The 20,667-nt window shown below is 37.5% G+C and overlaps 1 long non-coding RNA gene across 2 annotated transcripts; it reads right to left on the bottom strand.

Moving 5' to 3' along the window:
• Positions 1–10,058: 10,058 nt before the first annotated feature.
• Positions 10,059–20,667, bottom strand: LOC308701883. Of its 2 annotated transcripts, none has more exons than XR_014031526.1 (4): positions 20,623–20,667; positions 19,983–20,030; positions 16,001–16,201; positions 10,059–11,655 (listed from the first exon to the last, which is right to left on the bottom strand). It is a non-coding gene; the product is annotated as an uncharacterized lncRNA (long non-coding RNA). The 2 variants fall into 2 exon arrangements; XR_014031527.1 differs by having other exon boundaries at positions 10,064–11,655; positions 20,461–20,634.

Below are 20,667 nucleotides of genomic sequence, written 5' to 3'. Positions count from 1 at the left end.
AAGACACCCCAGAAGATGGGTCAAGAATAGCTCCATCATTGTTCAAAGTAAAAAAAGATCATACTTTATGATGTTAGTTTTAATAAAAAATAATAATATATATATATAAATCAAGGGAATTTCTCTGGCATTTCTTTCTTTTTGCTGTATCGAAAACGAACCGTGTCACCACTGTATCTTATTGAACCGAACCGTGAATTTTGTGAACCGTTACACCCCTACTCTAGATATTAGATAGTGATTGGATAGACCAGAAGTAATGAGTGATGTAACATTGAATCTTCCTGGCAGAACTTTACGCTAAATCTTTTTTACAAAGCTGTTTTAGAAAGTATTGTTAGGTATGGTTTGGGAACATAACTGTACAGTAAATTGGTGCACCTGGTGGTGACAGCATTAAAAATTGTTGGGCAAGTAGAACATCTTAACCTTCAAGAGTCCCAATATGCAAATTAAACCAATACAAGAATTCCTTTGTACCTGTATCTGTGCGAATGTTGAGTAAGTGTTTACTTTTTTATACTTTGTAAAATTTCATTATTATTATTGTTATTAGTATTTGTCTATTTGTTTATCGGGCTATTATAAGTCTATGCAACAACATGTAGTCCACAACAAATTTCCTTTCGAGGACAATAAAGTATACTACTACATATGTAAACTTTTGAACTGGATCTTTTGTGTAAATTCAGTTATTATGTCTTGTGGTCTATGTGACTTGAACTGTACATATATTTAAAGTTCCTCTCAAATTGTACTTTACTTTTGGTGCAATGAACAATCCTAAGTAGTTTATTTTTCTTGCAAGACAATGAACAAAAAAAAAGGAATTTAAAAAAACTTTATGATTGTTTACAAAAGTAAATAGTTTGAACTTTATTCATATTGTATCTGGTGATTAAAGAATAAAATGGGTAAAACAAATATTTAATTCACATAAGACTAGGAGCAAGAAACTTTAACTTATATATCTGTTGATATTTACATCGTAAAATCCACTATCTTCAGGTCTGGTGTTTGTGATGGTCAGAGATCCAGTTTGATTGTCCAGCTTCAGTCTGTCTCTGAATCTCCCAGCAAGAACATCATCATATACAGTGATTCTGTTGTAAAGTTCATCAATTTCAGCTATTACAGTGTGTTCAAACTTCCACCGAATCACATCGTCATCATCATCATCATCCTCCATATTAGTAAGACCAGTGTTTCCTTCTTTCACTCTCCTTTCTTCAAGACCAAACACTCCTGAAGAACAGAGTTTTTCACAGATTAAAGCATTAAAATCACTTGGTTTGTTTGATGAAGCTTCACTAAAACACTTTCAATTATTTAAATGTGAAGTGAATAATATTCTGCAGCACTACAAACACTGAGTTTTATATGGACAAATACCTAAATAAAAAAGGAAAGAAGAAACGAGAGACTTTTACTCAGATAGGAGTTTAGACAGGTGTTGTGCCAAATTCTGTGACCCACAGAATTACGTGACTACAGACCCTTTCCAAAAAATTAGAATATCATGGAAAAGTTTATTTATTTCCATAATTCCATTCAAAATGTTAAACTTCCATAGATTATGGATTCAGGGCCCACAACTTAAACGATTTCAAGTATTTTCCTGTTGATCTGCGCATGCGTCGCGTCTGAACGCGTTGTTTGTATTTGGAGCTCCATCGATTTGATTCATAATCCGTGATTTTTCTCTTTAAACTCACTTACAACGAACATTTTCTACTTTTCCTCACTGAGAAGCACTGCTGCTCAAACCTCATAGTTACAACGCGGACTGTTGAGCAGACGCGTCTCAAGCCCATTTGCGACCCGACACTGGACAACCCTGTGGTCACGGCTGAGCGCGTCTTCTTTACACTCACTTACAAACGAACATTTTCTCGCCTATCGTGCGTCTACATTACACCCGTACCACTAAAAAGACGGATTATATCCAAGACTTCAGTCATAAATTAGGATTAATATTGATAGCATCACTGGTAGCGTCGTTGCTAACTTACTGCCCATCTGTTAAAATGGCGAATATATCAGATGTAAGTAGTCTACCTTTTGGTGCAGGTGAGGACACATTTGAGCTGCACGCACTGCAGTCTGAGCTGGAAGCTGTTGAGAAGCAGATCCGCGACCTTTTAGAGAGACAAGCCGAGCTGATAGACCGGTGTTTAACTCTTGAATCAGCACGCGCCGATGCGTCGATTAGAGACCGGCGGTTAGCTCTTGAAACATCACGCGCCGATGCACACAAATCAGCGACTAACATTAGTAATCCGCTGACCCCGACCTCGTCTACTCCGTGCGTTTCTCAACATCGGTCCCGAGCGCCCAGGTCACGATCAGCCATGGTTTCGTTCACTCCGGCTCCGACACGCCACCACGAAGCCTGGGTGGTTCCGCAGCGGAAGACGCGAGCCAGGACCAGAGCAAGAATCTCTCCGCCCCTCCCGGTTTTCGAGATCTCCACCCAGAACCGCTTCTCCCCTCTTCGCAAAACGGAGCGCAATGCTGTGATCATCGGCGATTCCATCGTTCGGCACGTCCACGCTATGTTAGGTAAAAGTAAGGTGCGCAGTCACTGCTTTCCTGGTGCTCGTGTTTTCGATATCACTGCGCGGGTACCCGAGATCTTGGACGGTGACGAGCGTGTCGTAGCCGTCGTGTTGCACGCGGGAGTGAGCGATATCAGGCTGCGCCAGACGGAGGTTCTGAAGAAAGACTTCAGGAGCCTGATTGAGACGGTACGCAGCACATCGCCTGAAATAACGATCATTGTGTCTGGACCGCTTCCCACGTACCGACAAGGGCATGAAAAGTTCAGTAGATTATTCACGCTAAATGAATGGTTAATGTCATGGTGCAATGAGCAGAAACTGCTCTTTGTAAATAATTGGAATCTGTTTTGGGAGCGTCCTAGGCTTTTCCGCGCTGATGGCTTACACCCAAGTAGAATCGGAGCAGATCTTCTGTCTGATATCATCTCCAAGACGTTAAATACCGTTTGACTAGTAACAAAGTTACAAATTACAGTCTCTGCTGCACCAACTTAACCCCCTGAGGTCGGCTATCGTGCCGGCGCGATAGGCTCGTTTTTTTCCTTATCAGTGCAAAAAAGAATTAAAATTCTAATATTAATTTTTATCTTATATGCTTGTGTTATACATCAATCGATCCTGTTAAGTGTGTATTATTTGTGTGTATACTCACAATAAAAGCAAAGTGTTGTGCTTTTTGCCAAGTAAAGAAAAATAAACATGATGTGAGTTCTGCCTTCTCTCTGTCAGTGAAGTCAATTCTGAAACACGTCCGAAAATGAACCATAACTCAGTGAATACTCAGTCAAACAGGCATACAGACACACAGGCATAAAGCTTGAATTCTCTTCTTTTAAATGAAGTAATTTTTATAAAAAAACAAATATTCTCTGTTTATGTAATCTGTATGAAAAGAGAGAGATGTCAGTCGTTCTCATCTCAGCTCATTATGTTTTAATCTGCCCTGCCCACGGAGAGCGCGCACTATTCAAACGCAAATGACTGAGGCAATCCATGCAAACTGTGAAAGCTCCCATATCAGCTCGAGAAAACACATCAAGTTTATTCAGATCATTGTACTTGTTTACACTGTCTCGCAGCGCTGTAAGAAATAATACTATCGTAATAATAATAATGGAAATGTACCTCAGGAGTGCTGGTATTTCGAGGAGCAACGGATGGAATACTGTAGTAAGTTTTTTTCATTCTCAAGTGAATCATGTTTCTGTGTGAATGAATGAATGGCAGAGATGTGCTGTTTACCACAGCTCGCAAAAAGACAGTTTAAATTTGAATCGCATTTCTGTGTGTGAATGAATGATCCGCTTTTAGCAAACTGTATTGCTATACTGAGATGAGTAAAAATCGACCGAAATATGTTGAAATAAAATGTAATATTATATTACGCTATTGTATTACCGCTATTGTATAAGCAACGTATTAAACTGCAAATTAACATTTATATTCCTTATAATAAAAACGAAAGACCTATGTTACAGACATATGAAAGACAACATTTCGTTGACTAGTTTTGGATAGATTATATATTTTTACTGTAAAATATCTGCCACCTCAAATAAGCTTTTGTTTGCCAATTTTTGCTAATATGTTAAATATAGTATGTTTTGTCAATGTAGGCTATATTCAAAGTAATGAATCCTTAACTTTGATATATATGTGATAAAATGTATACTTTAGTTTTTACAAAGAAAGATTACACTTGAATTGTTGTTGTAATTGTTACCTTTTAATAAAAAATATATATTTACAAGGTAGATGTAAACAAATTTTAAAAGGTAAATATAAGCCTTAGCTTTAAATAATTTTTATTGTGATTTATTATTGACAAATTTGGGGAGAGGATACATATTCCAAAACTGAAAATACAGTATGAGAATTAACTGCACAATTACTAGACATGTTTTCCTTGGATATTATACAATTTGCAAGCACAATTGATGAAAAAAAAATTTGAGATGGTTCCAACTGTGAACCAATGCTCTTGCATTCTTTCCTGTGGCTCAGTGACACACCTGAATGAATGGCTCATTAAGTATGTGGGCCCCATTGTCTCCTCAGGTGTGAACCACTAAATATGCATGAAGGTGTTGGATCATTGACGCCCTTTGCGCATATTGCCTTTCCAAACAAAAAGTGTTTTACAAGATTTAAATCAATGTACTACTACTGCTGGAAAATGAAGGAAGCATGAAGTGCTCTGAAAATGTTCTGGTAGACGGCTGCGTTGACGCTGGATTTAATAAAGCACAGTGGACCAAAGTCCTCTTTACTGATGAGAGCAAATTTTGCATCTCATTTGGAAACCAAGGTCCCAAAGTCTGGAGGAAGTATGGAGAGGCACACAATCCAAGATGCTTGAAGTCCAGTGTGAAGTTTCCATAGTCTGTGTTGGTTTGGGGAGCCGTGTCATCGGCTGGTGTCGGTCCACTGTGCTGTCCACTCAACGCAGCCGTCTACCAGGACCTTTTTTAGAGCACTTCATGCTTCCTTCAGCAGACAATCTTTATGGAGATGCTGACTTCATTTCCCAGCAGGATTTGCACCTGCCCACACTGCCAAAATAACCAAAACCTGGTTCAATGACCATGGTATCACTGTGTAATAACTGTGTGATTTCATGTAATATTCAAATTTTTTGAAATCCTGTTTTCGTGGGTTTTATGAGCTGGAAGCCCAAATTATGTACAAATAAACAACTAAATACTTGAAATCGTTTAAGTTGTGGGCCCTGAATCTATAATCTATGGAAATGTAATGTTTTGAATGGAATTATGGAAATAAATAAACTTTTCCATGATATTCTAATTTTTTGGAAAGGGTCTATATACACAATGTATTGACGGTAGGGTTAGGATTAGCTCAATACAGCATCTTCTACGGTCACATAATTCGGTGCGTCACAGAATTCAGCACAACACCTGAATTTAAACTTGATCTGACATTAAAATCACAGTTAAATTATTTCTATATGAGAATAACAGTGAATGGTAATCCTCTCTGTCTAATGTAACCAGATCAGAAACAACTGAAGCTATAAAAGCCCATTTAAAACTCACCAACCAGATGCCAAGAACACAAACAGAACAAAACTAATTTGAGAAACATTTTCTTCATCAGTTCACTGAAAAGCCCTCGATACTGACTCTTAAAATGTCTGAAAACATTCAGATTGATCTGAAAGACGACTGAACTGTGATATTTACCTGGTTGTGTGTGAATCCTCCCCCTGACCTCTATCACAGTTTAAACTCCTCTTTTACATCATGAAAATCAACAAGCTTTTGCTGATCTTACATTTTCAACCTCAAAACCAGGAACAGGCAAAGTTCGTAAAATGTAAAATGAAAATTCTGTCAGTAATCACTAATCACCCTCATGTTGTTCCAACCCCGTAAGGCTTTTGTTCATCTTTGGAACACAAATTAAGATATTTTTGATGAAATCTGAGAGCTGAATCACTCCTTCATAGGCTTCTATGGGATCAAAACTTGCCGGCCCAGAAAAGTTAGTAAAGGCATCGTTAAAATAGTCCAAGTGACTCTGAGAGGGTTTTCTTCTGTGAAGTTTAACGTGCAAGCTGGACGATGGAAAAGTCAGCAAAAATCAAAGCAAGAGCAAAAGTCACTGCAAAAGCCAAGGCAAAAAGCAAAGCAAAACTGCTTGTCATTGGGTTATAAGCGCATCCATTGGACCCGTCCTTCCGAGGGTGTCAGCCAATCAGATATTGTCTTGGGCGGGTCCTACGCCCTGTTCTCCTGTTCTCGCATGTAATTACCAAAATGTCCACATGATCGCGTGGGCCTCCGAACTTCTAAGAAATTAGTTAAACGCTTTAAGAAACCAACTTTCGTAATTTAAATATGGTGCATCCTACACACATCTACTTTATATCAAGATTCTAGAAATCATTTACTTATCAAGTAGGCATTCATGATACAAAAGATATACATATATGAGGCAAATGCTGGTGATTAGTTCCTATAATTGAGGTAGAAAAGCATCCGAATAGGCGGTAATAAATGTTAAACACACAGAAAGAACTCCACAGGTTATATAAAGCATACATGATACATTAGATACATGTGAGGTAAATAATGGTGATCAATTCAGCTTATTGGCAGAAATTTTGAGACCGTTGTTTGTTAAAAACCATGAGTGAACACTCATGGTCTGTGGTGATTTCGGGCCATGGGACTGTAAGACTGAGAAACTGGAAGAACTGGAAGAGAGGGCAACTCTCTGAGAAAACAAAGGACATTAACATTTGAACTCTCTTGCTATATTACCATCCCCATTCGAGACACGATCACACTTTAGTTGATCACCTCCCAATTTACACATCATTCCCTTGACCCATCCCTACATGAATTCACCCAAAAATCTATATGCTTTAATCTGAACAATTATCATAGAGTATTATACATTTTTGGTATCATTTGAAATGTCTCAGTGCGACTGGTACAAAGCTCCCAATGTGAACTCATGTTTACATTTGAAAAGAGGTTTCTGCCTTGGTCTGAGTATTTAGGGAGATGCTGAAGAAGGCTCGTGGATGCTTTCTTTATTGTGATGTAACAGTGGTCCAGTATATTACTGTCTGGTGGGACATGTAACGCACTGTCTGTATTTTGGCAGTTCATGGGAGAGATTTGCTTTGTTAAAATCCCCAAGAATAATTAAAAGAGAGTCTGGGTACCTTTGTTCCGTTTCAGCTATTTGTTCAGCCAGCTGTTGTAGCGCCGCGCTCACACGCGCGTCTGGAGGGATGTACACATTCACGGCGAGTAGAAAGGTTTACAGTTTATGAAATGAGCCTCTAAATTAGGAGAGCACATCAGAACACCAACTTTTGTTAACGTAGAAACAATCCACCACCTCTCATTTTCCCCGTTAGCTCTGCGATGCGATCCGCTAGGAACAGCTAGAAGCCCGGCAGATGTAGTGCGTTGTCCGGTATGGCTTCACTCAGCCAGGTTTCAGTGAAGCACAGAGAAGCAGAGTTTAAAAAAAACCTTGTTAGTGCGGGTGAGGAGAAGTTGTTCGTCCGTTTTGTTAGGAAGGGATCAGAGATTCGCAAGGTAAACACTGGGGGGTGCAGTGCGGAGGCCGTGCTCGCAGAGTTTAACCAGTGAGCCGCCTCGTTTGCGTCTGACCGCGCATTTGAACAACACCGCTGCCCCTCCGACGAGAATGTCCAGCAAAACGTCTGAATAATCAAAAACTGTAAAAAAGTTGTCTGGTATGTGTTTCCTAATGTCCAGTAGTTTGTCTTTGGTGAAACTGATAAGAAAATAATGACTGAACGCAGAACAAATAAACAATAACAACACAATAACTGTAGAGCGCCACACCGAGGCGGCCATCCGCGGCGCCATCTTGCATCTACCATATCAAAAAACAAACTATTTGGGGTTTTTTTGTTTCTTGCAAAAATGTACAAACTTGCAAGAAACAAATAACCCACCAATTGAGTTTGACTTTACTTGTTTTTCATATGGAACATGGTTTATCACAGATTAAATAAACGCTGTTTAATAAGGGTAAGGGTAAAACAGTTGTTGATGTAGACCAGGGTTGTGAAAGTTACTTCCAAACTGTAATACATTATACATTACTTGTTACTGTTATTTAAAAGTAATTCTTTACCTTACAATTAGGGGTGTCCATGGTTAACCGATTAACCGTTAAAAATTGCGTAACCGAGTGAAACATTTTGCTCGGTTAAGTGGCGTCAATGGCGTGCATTTAATTTAGTTGTAATACATTTTTGCACCACCAGAGACCGCTAGACCAGTTTTCTAATATGAAGCGGGCAAAGAAAGCGCAGCCTTCCGAGAGTGAAGGCTGTGCACGAGCCAGAAACAAACATAGTATCCGCGCCACTGATCGCAGCACAATAATATCTGTCTGCAGAGCCACAGCTTTAAACAGTACGTTTACCGTTACATTAACCCATACAGTTTGTATTATGCATTTCCTGAACATGTACTTGCTAATCAAACAATTTGAATGAACAAACTACTAATCTATAAAACACAATCGGTCTTCCGAGCTTTTACTATTGTCTTGATATGCGCGAGGGAGAGAGAGCAATACAGCGCTCGTGTTGTTTGAGGGCGGTGAGAGTGCGCGCGCGCGCGGCCAGGGCTCTCTCACTGCTTGTTCTTATGCGCCCTGTCCGCTGATCTTAATAATTAGTTGTTACGACGACTTATTTGTTCCCTCGTTTTAATAAATCGTGGACACGTTGAACTAATTCCCTCCCTCATTTTGATTTAACGAATTACAACGTGGCCAAAAACAGTTTGATACTATTAATTAGTGAATGCTAAAGACCTATTTTTTGAGAATAATTGGTGAATATTCAGGTGAATTATTTCGTGGCCACGAATTAATAATAATTATTAAACTGTTTTTCTTACATGTGAAGATAGCTCTTCAGTGAAGGCCGACTATTCTCGTACAGCTTTTTATTCCTTTTTTTTGTGTGTGAATTGGTGAATATTCCGGTGAATTGTTTCGTGGCCACGAATTAATAATACCTCAGCACGTTTTACAAGACCCTTCTCGATCGCAGCGGCAACGAGCACTTTGAAATGAATGCTCTGCTAGTTAACTGGAGATGTTTTGTTTATTTATTGGTATTCGTGCCGCGAGATGTTTCTAAAGTGGTGGGGACAATATCGACCTTAGAAAATAGTGGTGGGGACATGTCCCACCCGCAAATTACGCCTATCTCGGGGTTGCAGCGCGCACTATGGTTAACCGAGTATTAACCGCTAAGGGCCTCGGTTAACGGTTAATGAAAAACTTGAAAACGTGCAGTCCTACTTACAATATTACTGTCTCAGAATTGAAAATGCGTTACATTACTCCTGTATTACTTTTGAGTTACTTTAACCAAAATAACTACAGAAGTAGAACTTAACATTCTAAAATGACTAGGGCTGTAAAGATATGCAATATGAAACCGCGACACTCAGATCCACGAACCTGTGTCACGGTGCGCGGTGTGAGAAGGCAGAATCACAACACACCCCACGCGTCCAGATCCAAAGCTACCACATCTTTAAATTACTATTAGTATTATTTGAAATTAACATTATAAAATACGTACCTACACCACACAACTAGTTGAGAATAAATTATTTCAAATTGGGCAATTCCAGCGTTATGGACGTGACTTTTGCAGTAAAAACTTGAAATATAAATTCTCAGAAAATGCATTTAATACCAATATATTGAAAGGTCTGTTTATATAAAGGAGTCCAGACATTAGAAAAAATACCAGTCTACACATGTGTTTTATATTTAATATGAGGGATATAGACATGCATGCATGCGTGACACAAAAAATCTTTAACTTTTACGTATAGCAAATTTATTTTTAGTAATTCTGTGTAATTCTGCGTTACAACAAAAAGTAATAAGTTACTGTAATACATTACTTTTGTAACGCGTTACTCCCAACACTGATGTAGACAGACAGCGATCTCAGTCATGTGTGGGGTGAAATATTTTATTAGGCATTTAAAAGCTTTATAGAGACATTTTAAAAAGCCCCAAAAGAAATTGTAATACATGGATTTTAGATTTAGATTGACAACAAAGGTTTAATACTTGGTGAAGCAAATACAAAAAGTAAAAGTGCATACAAACGACACAGATTTCTATTGACTAACACGATAGCATAGCATCTCAAGAGAATAAAGGTGAAGAAGGCCAGTTTCAAACCGACATGACAGTATTTCTTACATCTGTGTTTTCTGAATACACTAACAGGAAGAATAACTAGTTGGTTTACAATCGATGAACAACAAGTTAAAAAAAAAAAAATCAGCCTCTTCTTCAGCTTCTTGAGCAAGAACAGTTTGAACCTGTAAAAACCTTCTACTTTCATTTACATTTAGTCATTTAGCAGACGCCTTTATCCGACACCATTTCAACTAAACACTTTTAATGCGTTTTAGCTGTTCATTTACATGACAACAGTGTTTTGGGGGCATGAAACAAACTTTTTTGCAAGTTTTTAAAATAATAACATCACCGCCATGTAAACTATAAAACCATGAATCTGTGAAAAACAATATGTAGCGTCATGCGCATTACATGTTCAGTCTATAGATACGTAGTGTTTCTTTACAAAGTGACATCGCAAACTACTAGACTGGCAGCAGAATACAGCGTTTTAGTCATTTTTGAGGATCCGCGTGAATCATTTTGACAACATTTTTGTCCGTATGTGCAAAAACACAGAAAAATGTTTCAGTTTTAGTACATTGTAGTTGTGTAAACATACCCTGATTCTGAAGAGATATTTTTGCTCACAGGTGTTACTGTGTCATGGTTGGTGAGGATGAAGCTTCACACTTGAAAGTGCTGGATCTGAAGATGATCTACTTACTGTGATTGTTTCTTGTGTGACTGTGTAGAGCAGATGATTGGCTGAAGCTCTTCCCACATGCAGTGCAGTGATACGGTTTCTCTCCAGTGTGGATCCTCTCGTGTGATTTCAAGGTTCCTGACTGATTGAATCTCTTGTCGCAGTGTGAACACTTGTAAGGTTTCTCTCCAGTGTGGATCATCTGGTGCAGTTTCAAATGTCCAGCTCTAACAAAACTCTTCCCACACTCAAAGCACACATATGTTTTTTCACCAGTATGTGTTTTCTGATGTAGTTTTAAACAGTGCAGAAGTGAAAAACTCTTTCCACACAAAGAACATGAATGTGGTTTCTCCTGTGAATGAACTGTCAGGTGGATCTTCAGGCCTGAAGCCCTCAAAAACGTTTTGCCACACTGATCACATTGATGTGGTTTCTCTCCAGTGTGGATCCTCATGTGTTCCTTAAGTGTCCCTTGTTGAGTAAAACTCATTCCACACTGATCACATGAGAACGGTTTCTCTCCAGTGTGGATCCTCATGTGAATCTCGAGACTCGGTTTCCATGTGAAACTCTTTCCGCACTGACGGCACGTGTAACATTTCTTGTCTCTTTGTAAAGAAATACTTTCATTCTGCGAGTGAATGTTATCATTAATTTTGACATGATGTTTCTCCTCCTCTTCACTCTCCTCATTCTCCAGCATCACGTCTGAGATTAAAGGAAGAAAGTTACATTTTAATAAATCCTTAAAAAGTGAAAGCAGACAATATCTACATTAAGTAAGGGATAATGTATAGAGAGGCGGTTGTTATAGCGAATAACAAGCCCGACAGGCTGAACGAGACCCCGACGCGAAGCGGAGGGGTCTTGACAGCCTGAAGGGCTTGTTATTCGCTATAACGACCGCCTCTCTATACATTATCCCGCTTATTACATGGCTACCTACAAAATAAATAAATAATTTGACGCGAATTATTGATTTAAAAAGGAGTTTATTGATTTAAAAACGATTGTATTGCTTCCGCCAAAGAAAATAGTCCGTTCCGCGTCCATAGCAACGCGCTGTTTTTCATGGCAACGGTCTGTTATACTCCGCAGCGGTCTGTTATACTCCGCAGCGGTCTGTTATAAAGAAATAACAGACCGCATTCTACATTGGAATTCAGCCAAGCCATGTAATAAATCATGATAATTGATGTATTTTTATAAATCTCTTTCCATGCATTCATCTTCCAGTTATTACTTTTAAAACCTAATAGGCACAAACCCCATGTTTCTGTAGTGAGATCTATTAAATATTTCATCAACTCCACAATTATTAACATTAAAAAACAAATATAATAGTGCTACAGTTCTGTCTCAGATGGATATTTAATTTATTTTAATGCAAATGTTCTAATTATGAGCCAATGTTTAATGAACAATTAATTAGCTACCCAACATTTTTCACTCAACACGGTTACAACACAGTTCCATGCCTTTTTTAAAAACAAAGCATTACTTACAATTGCGACACCCAGGAAGTGACATCATTTTATCTCTTTCTAGAGTATGATGGGAAAATAATCTCAATCCATTGTAATGTTGAGTGCATTCATCAACCCCGTAAGCAAAGTTATAAGAGAAATTTATAATTGGTTTATGCTAAATCTGCCATTCTCAATATTGTTTAATGTTGGTGTGTTTAAAGTTTGAGTAAAAAAACAAGTAAAATGTAAACATGATATTTATTCCCCAATAATATTTATCAATTAATCCGTTTCTTACGTTTTTTTTTATTTCCTACTCCAAATACTAAATCTGATGAACTGCTTTATAACTATAATGTTGTTCAGCCTCATTAAAGGCACAATATGCATGATTTTTAGATGAAATTATCCCAAAAACATAAATAAACAAAAATATTTTAGCATGTCAGTGATGTCATATCCATATTACCCTCGATTTCACAAAAACCATGGAAACACTAAAGACACTTTAATATTATTATGTGTTTGATTAGACGTGTGAGCAACTGTTTGGATAACTTCATTGGCATAAAATTAATCATTGTTATATAGCTCCACACAAAGAATTAAAACAAATAACAGGCCATTGTGGTTTCTCAAAAAAGCTGAAAATATGGTTAATGTTGAATCAAAATTGTGAACAGTTATAGATATTCTGGTATGGTAGTTTTTTGCTTTTTTATTATTCTTGTGTTGTGTATGTCCTTAACATCAACCTGCAAAAGGGACAACGGATGAAAATAAGCCAGTGTTGGCTAAATCTGACGCATATATATATATATATTTTTTTTTTTTTTTTTACTTGAGAAATTTGGCTAAAATGAAATCATCTTTGACACATAAGAGCCTTGAAATTGCAATCCAAGCTCTTATATCCTCAAGACTTGACTATTGCAATTCTTTATATAAGGGTATTAGTCAAGCATCTATTCAACGGCTGCAGCGAGATTATTAACTAACACTAAAAAACGTGAACACATCACTCCGTCCTTGGTCCGTTTACATTGGCTCCCTGTACAATATAGAATTGATTTTAAACTCCTTCTATTAGTGTATAAATCTCTTCACGGCCTTGCACCGACTTATTTATCAGATTTGTTAATAGGGTACAAGACAGGTAGAACCTTGAGATCATCAACTCAAAACTTGTTAAAAGTTCAGAGGACCAAGTTAAGCCAGAAAGGGGATCGTGCCTTTGGGGTAGTTGCTCCAAAACTTTGGAATAGCTTACCATCACATGTTAGGGACGCTGATTCTGTACATGTTTTTAAAGTACAACTTAAGACATACTTGTTTGAAATGGCCTATTCATCTATTTGATGATAATGATTATTACGATTTATATATATTTCTTTTTTTAATCAGTTTGTTTTAATATTGTTGTATTGTTTTATTGAGATGGCACATTGGTCAACATGTGTTGTTTGAATGGTGCTATACAAATAAAAGTGACATTGACATTTTACATATCATTATGTACTATTATTGTGAACTGTCCCCGATTAAATAACTAAATAAAAATAGCTCAAAACGGTTAGTCATTGTTTGAATCCCTTGTTTTCTTGAATTACAGCGAGTATCATGTTTTTACCATGACTTCGAGACAACACCAATAGGGAATTTTGCACCGGGGTAGTTCTCGGGACTAGCCACTAGGATGGTTTCCCTGAGAACTAATGGCTGTCCTAGGGAACATTTTCCTGCATTCGCAGCGCCAGTAGGAACTCTGAAGTAAGCCGCACTTGTTGCTTTTATTTTGACGGCGCTGAGAACGCCAGAGCCACACAGTGCTCGGATTCTCCATGTTCATTAGTTTACGATCTTTCTAACGGTCCTGTCTAATACGTTATTAGATAGAACTCTTATGCATAGAAAGAAGACAGTAGCGTATGCCGTGTGGTTGATGTGTTGCGGAGCAGAAATACATAATCATGTTTCTCTGTTAACTCACTGTACCTAGACTATACATTATTAATAACAGATAAAGTAAATAGTAACTAGCAACATTTTTAACAAAAGTTAACTTCTTGTTTATTGAAGTATTGTTACAAGTGCTATGACACTCATGCAGTCTTGCTGTTGGTCTGAATATCAGCATTTGAACAATCTGAAGATTAATTACCAAAATTGATCTTATAATCTATTATTTTTTCAGTTGATTGGAGAATAAAACTTTACTAAAAGTTCAGTAATCGCAGTATGTTACTTTTGTTACTTTTTATAAAATAGGGTGTACGCTTTCAACTTCATTCAATTTAATCACAAATTACAAATACTCTCCGCTGGTTAATGGTATAATAACATGGTTAATGTCACGGATAGTTCCTATAGTGATGGTTTAGACCGACTCTGAAGTAGGAGTAAATTAGTTCCTCCAAAAGGAGTTCCTAGAACTAAAATTGTGCGAACACACCAATAGTTCTAGGAACTATGAAAAGGTTCCTCCAGTGCGAAAGCCCCTATTGTAAAATGACATTGCATTAACCGGAAAGAGCTTTATTTGTTGTAACACTAATACAGCATTTTCTCCATCAAACAATATGTTTTAAAGGGGTGGTATAATGCCCTTTTCACAAGATGTAAAATAAGTCTCTGATGTCCCCAGAGTGTGTATGTGAAGTTTTAGCGCTAAATACCCCACAGATATTTTTATATAGCATGTTAAAGTTTTAACTTTTTGAGGGTGAGCAAAAACACACCGTTTTTGTGTCTGTCCCTTTAAATGCAAATGAGCTGCTGCTCCCGGCACAGGGGGCGGAGCTTCAACAGCTTGCACTCACACAGACACGCACTGAAAATTTCAAAAACTTTTAGCCTTTTATGTTCAAACCGGAGTCAGACAATGATGGAGAGACTCAAGAATAAGTGACAACATGTAGACAAAATTTCTGAATGGTTAGTTGGTGAGTTTATGTAGCTTATGTGTAGTTATCTTCTAGTCATTGATTAGCATATTATTCTTGATAACCTATAATTCGTGTTCTGGGGGCGGGGTTATGTAAATTTTAGGGAGGAATGTCGTGTAATCCATACTAGCCGTTTGTTGTAGTCCTTAAAAAGCAATTTCTTTAGAAGAAAATGTCTCATAGCAGCTACCGAGTGAATGCACAGAGTAACGACATAACATAAGTTTCAACATACTCAAATGTATTTAGTATGATTGTTTTAACCATGTATAACAGCGCTGTTACCCAACACATGCATGAACGAAAGGAACAATTAGCCTAATCTAATAATAAAAGCTCCGCTGTTGTAAATGGAACGTGAGGCCCAGTGTGTCGCGCAGGTGTCTCTGATTAGCAATCGCTCCAGCTGCATCGGCTCTCGGTCCGTAATGTTAATAAACTTTAATACTCATTAACATGAATTCTGCGTGTGTCCCGTCGGATTGTTTTACATCGGCTGTGGAAGTGAAGACGACACCTCCAATGATTCCACGCTCATTCACAACATCATCAAGCTAAGCCTTTGTTTCGAATAAGCGACTTCTAGTGGCGAAACTGACATACTGTGGCTTTAATGAAGAATCAGGAATAAACACCAACCTCTTTGTTCTTCAGTGTGTTTCATTCTGCAGTGTTCTGGATCTCTCATGTTCTCACTGTCCTTCAATAAACTCAGTCTTTGCAGATTTCAGCTCTTCCTGATGGTTTGATGCTCGACTTCACTTGTAGCTGATGGGAATATTCCAGCATTTACTAGTGGATTGCAGTGGGAGGAGTTTCACTGAAGGAGGAGGGGCTTACCTGGAGGAGGAGCAGAACAATAAATCACTTACTGAGTTTTTCTTCCTACTAATTCACAGATTTTACATTTATATGTTCACCTATCCATCTAGTAAAGTTACTTTTTAAGTAAATTAATTTTCACAGACAGGGCTTAGATTAAGCCAGGAATAGGCCTCTGTTCAATTAGGGCATTAAAGAAGCTTTTGGGCAAGGGGTGTAATGATTCAATATATCATGATACTGAACTCACATATGATATTATTGTGATACTCCAAGACACATGGTAAAAGGTTAACAAAAAAATTACTGCTGAGTGTGAAAATGCTAAATACCAGAACAAAAAAATATTCATGATTCTGAAGCTGAAAATACAGAATTGTTTTAGATGAATATGCTTGCAATTTTATTGGTAACCAGACATATGGCATTATCAGGACTGAAAAATATTCCCCCATTGCATTATTATAGTAGTTAAATGTAGTACTGACACTAAAACTTTGTAAACTTGAATTTTTCTCAGACAGTAATTTTGGGTGAACTACACTCAGAACAGATTGTCACTATCCACGATACATATGGTTTCATTTTTGTATTGCACTATATTGTGACAAAAAGCGCAGTGCCCTGAACACACACTAAATGCAAACTATCTTGAATACCGCATCAGAGCGGTATTTTAGGCTAAGCGTATCCCATCATGCGTTCGGTGATGACGAGGAATCAGAAGATGACGAGGAAAACATTCCACTGTAAGTTAAATTAATTAAATATTACATGTAATTTGGTAGAAAAACTAATTGTTGGTAATCAAAAGTTCTAGGCTACACACAGTCTTCACACCTACTTGAACACTTGGGCCAAATAGAGGAAATACCATAGACTAAAAAATATGGACAAAGCGTCTGTGACGTCACCCATTGACTTTCTGAAGAACGGGTTTGAAGCCGTTTATGGGGGGTATGAGCGGCGCCATCTTGGGAAATCCTAACCCCGCCCACCTTCTGACACAGCGCGCATCACTGTGCTACTCCGGTCATCTTTGTGTATATTTTAGGCAACGAAATATGTTATAAAACACCACACTAACTCTTTTCGTTTTCATTTAAAGAAATCTTAAACATTATAGCCACACAAATGTGGTTCAGGCAACGCGTATTGATTATATTCACTGCACATAACGTTTGCCTATTTATAACAAAACGAAATATAAAACACAACCCTGCCTCTTTTCGTTTTAAATATAATATACAAATATTAAACATTTTAATATGGTCCAGGCAATATGTGCATTTGTACTAAACAACAGATTTTGCAGTAAACAACATTAGGTGCCCAATCCTGCTCCTGGCGATCGACTGTCCTGGGCCGGGTTTCCCGATAACGATGTATCTTAGCTCTTAAGAGCGCTTTCTACGTGCAAAGTTACGAACGCTCGCAGCAATTCCACGAGCGTTTCCCAAAAATGCACTTAACATGAACGCGCTCTACGTGCTACTTAAGAGTCGCTGTCCATTCGCGAAGTGCTGAAACATAACCTTAGCCTATATGGAATCGTATTCTGAACGTTTAACCTAATAATTGTCATCTGTTGTGGATTAGCAATCAAGACAAGTATATATAAAGCACCTACAGGCGGAGGCACTGACAAAATGGCTGAAAAAAAAAAAAACACACGAAAAGATACCTTTCAAAAAGATGAAATTAATGTCCTTTTAGAGGAGATAGAGCGAAACAAATATGTAATTTTTAACAGATTTAAAGGATTTCTTTTATTTATTTATTTATTCATTCATTTAATTTTGATTAAAATTATTAGATTAAATTATTTCTATTTTTGTTTTGTTTTGTTTTCTGACCTTTTTAATTATTTAATTTATACATTAATTTAACCAACAACAAAAAAGAGTAATAAAGTGTACAATAAAGTACAATCAAAACCTTATATTATAATCACATACATTTGAATAAAGTTAAAGGTGTAATCTGCCGTTTGTCCTGCAGGTGTCCTCATAAATCTGTCTTCTTACGATGCACTTGGGGATGTACGATTACTCCAGAGCACTCGTAGATCTACGAAGATTTTCAAGTGCTACTTAAGCTACGATGCTTTTGGGAAACAGACCGTAATATTAAGATCAGTCGTACGATCGTTTTTACGATCAACTTAGGCTTACGATGCTTTTGGGAAACGCAGCCCTGCACAGTTCATCTCCAACCCTAATCAAACACACCTGCCTTTAATTTTCAAGTGATCCTGACGTGCTCTGAAGACCTTAATTGGTTGCTTCAGGTGTGTTTGATTAGGGTTGGAGATGAACTGTGCAGGACAGTCGATCGCCAGGAGCAGGATTGGGCACCCCTGTTATAGATCATCTTCGTTGTATTAAAATTTAAAATGACAAAACTCAACCCAGTCTCTTTTTGTTAAATTTCAGTTTTATCAATATAAGCCATTATAAAAGTATAAGTAAAAGGTATAAGAAGCTATACAAATAAAGCAAACAATTCAGTCAAACATACAAAGTCAGCGCTCTGTCTAGTCTAACCATACAACGGTAAAGTTAATAGCTTAAGTTATGAAACTTCCCCTCAGCCAAAACGATTGGCCAGGGAACAAGTTATAGATTCACAAAACCAAAAATCGCCCGTTAGATATACACAAGACAAATTATATCTCATGTTTAACCACTACAGAGACGCCAGGGTCAGCGGCGAACGACTAGCCGAGGAAAAGCTGTTACAGGCGGGGTACATGAGCGCCTGGTCATCGCTGGATCTCACAACTGGATAAAATTTTCATGAATCTTTAAATAAACCACAGATTTGAGCTTTAAACAACTACATTCTCGCCTGAAAAACTCTTAAAACTACATTTCATGATACAGAAACAGTAGTATTATATTTCAAATGGCGCTTCTTATGTTGTCATTCTCCAGTTGGCGCAGCCTAAGCTGTCAATCAAGCTGTCAATCAATGTTAACCACGTCCTTATTTGTCATACATTTTATATCTAAATACTATCTAAACTAACGAGTTAGAAAAAAATTCACTACCCTCGCCGTTGTCAGGCACTCGAAACCTATCGAAAAATACAATAAAAGTCCATGGGACAGACCTGTAAAAACATGAATTTATGCTGTGAAAACGGACATTTTAACATGGGGGCTATGGACATTTGCTCCCTTTTGGGACCTTCCCCTAGCGGATTTTCGATGTATTGCAGTTTTTCGCACTTCCGGGTAAGCTTCATTTTTCAGATGAGAATGTTGCCCCTTGGGAAATACCTACATTGTGCAAGTGGTCAAGTGCAAAGACTGCAAGTGTGGGTATTTGTAAAGGCCCTTTAAAAACATTCCTTAGAAAAAAAAAAAAACTTTACTGATGTGCATCTTGAAACAAAACAATGGCACTGACATATTTAAAGATGTCAGTTCAAGTTGCTTTCAGTTAAAACAGCTCAAAAATTTATTTTAATCTTGGACTAGGCTTATGCTATTTCTGTGAAACCAGGGGAAAGTGTTTACCTCTTAGTTTTTAAGAATTTCATCCTTTATTCACACTTTATTCCTAGGATCTTACCTCTCATTAACATATTGGCAAAGTATTATAGAAAAAAATAAGTACAACAAAGAACAGAATACAGATAGCAAATATAAATAAGATTTTTTTTAAATGAAGAAGAAAAAAAAACAGAAAAACAAATGTGAAAGAAACAAACGACCCACCAACTGAGTCTGACTTAACTTGTTTTTATATGGAACATGGTTTATCACAGATTAATGAAATAAATGAAACTTACCTATATCTTGTTGATGTCACAATAGCTGATCGTGTCGTTTGCTCAAATCTGTTGACAATAAAATGAGCTTAATGTGTCAATTTACAGATCTGAAGACATCAGCATAATGAATGAGGAGAAAACAGGATCTATTGACATGAAATAAAGAGGCTTTTTAGCTGCTCTGATAATAGCGATGAGCCATAGACTATCAATACTCATTCAACAAGCCATTCAGGATCAGCAGATCATCTCACTTTATTATAAGTATTTGCTGCTAGAAACAGATTGTTTGAGTCAGAATATCTGCTAAACGCCTGAAAGTGCTCTAAAATAAACTCATTTCTCAAATGATACCGTAAAATTAAAGGAATATAAAGGCAGACACCACTGACACCCCTGATCTTTATCAAACATTGTAATTCGCCGATATGAATCTAAATATAGTTCGATTTCCTAATAACTACATTCATAACTAAACCGTTCGCTAGCATCTTACCGTTGTGTATGCGAGACACACATATCTTATTCAATTGTTTTAGTTAGCAGACACACGAAGAGCGATGAACATGATAGAAGCCGTTCACAAATGACCGTGTAAAATGTTATTTAAACTGTGTAAAGAGTATTTAACAATTACTTGATAGCGTGAACTGTTTACCTCAGAGGACTCGAGTGCAGGGAGCGCGCGAATGATGACGTCATC

The sequence above is a fragment of the Scardinius erythrophthalmus genome, assembly GCF_964197995.2.
Source record: "Scardinius erythrophthalmus genome assembly, chromosome: 14".
NCBI classification, from domain to species: domain Eukaryota; kingdom Metazoa; phylum Chordata; class Actinopteri; order Cypriniformes; family Leuciscidae; genus Scardinius; species Scardinius erythrophthalmus.
The sequence above is the reverse complement of the archived record's forward strand: the minus strand, read 5'-3'. Positions and strand labels throughout refer to the sequence as shown.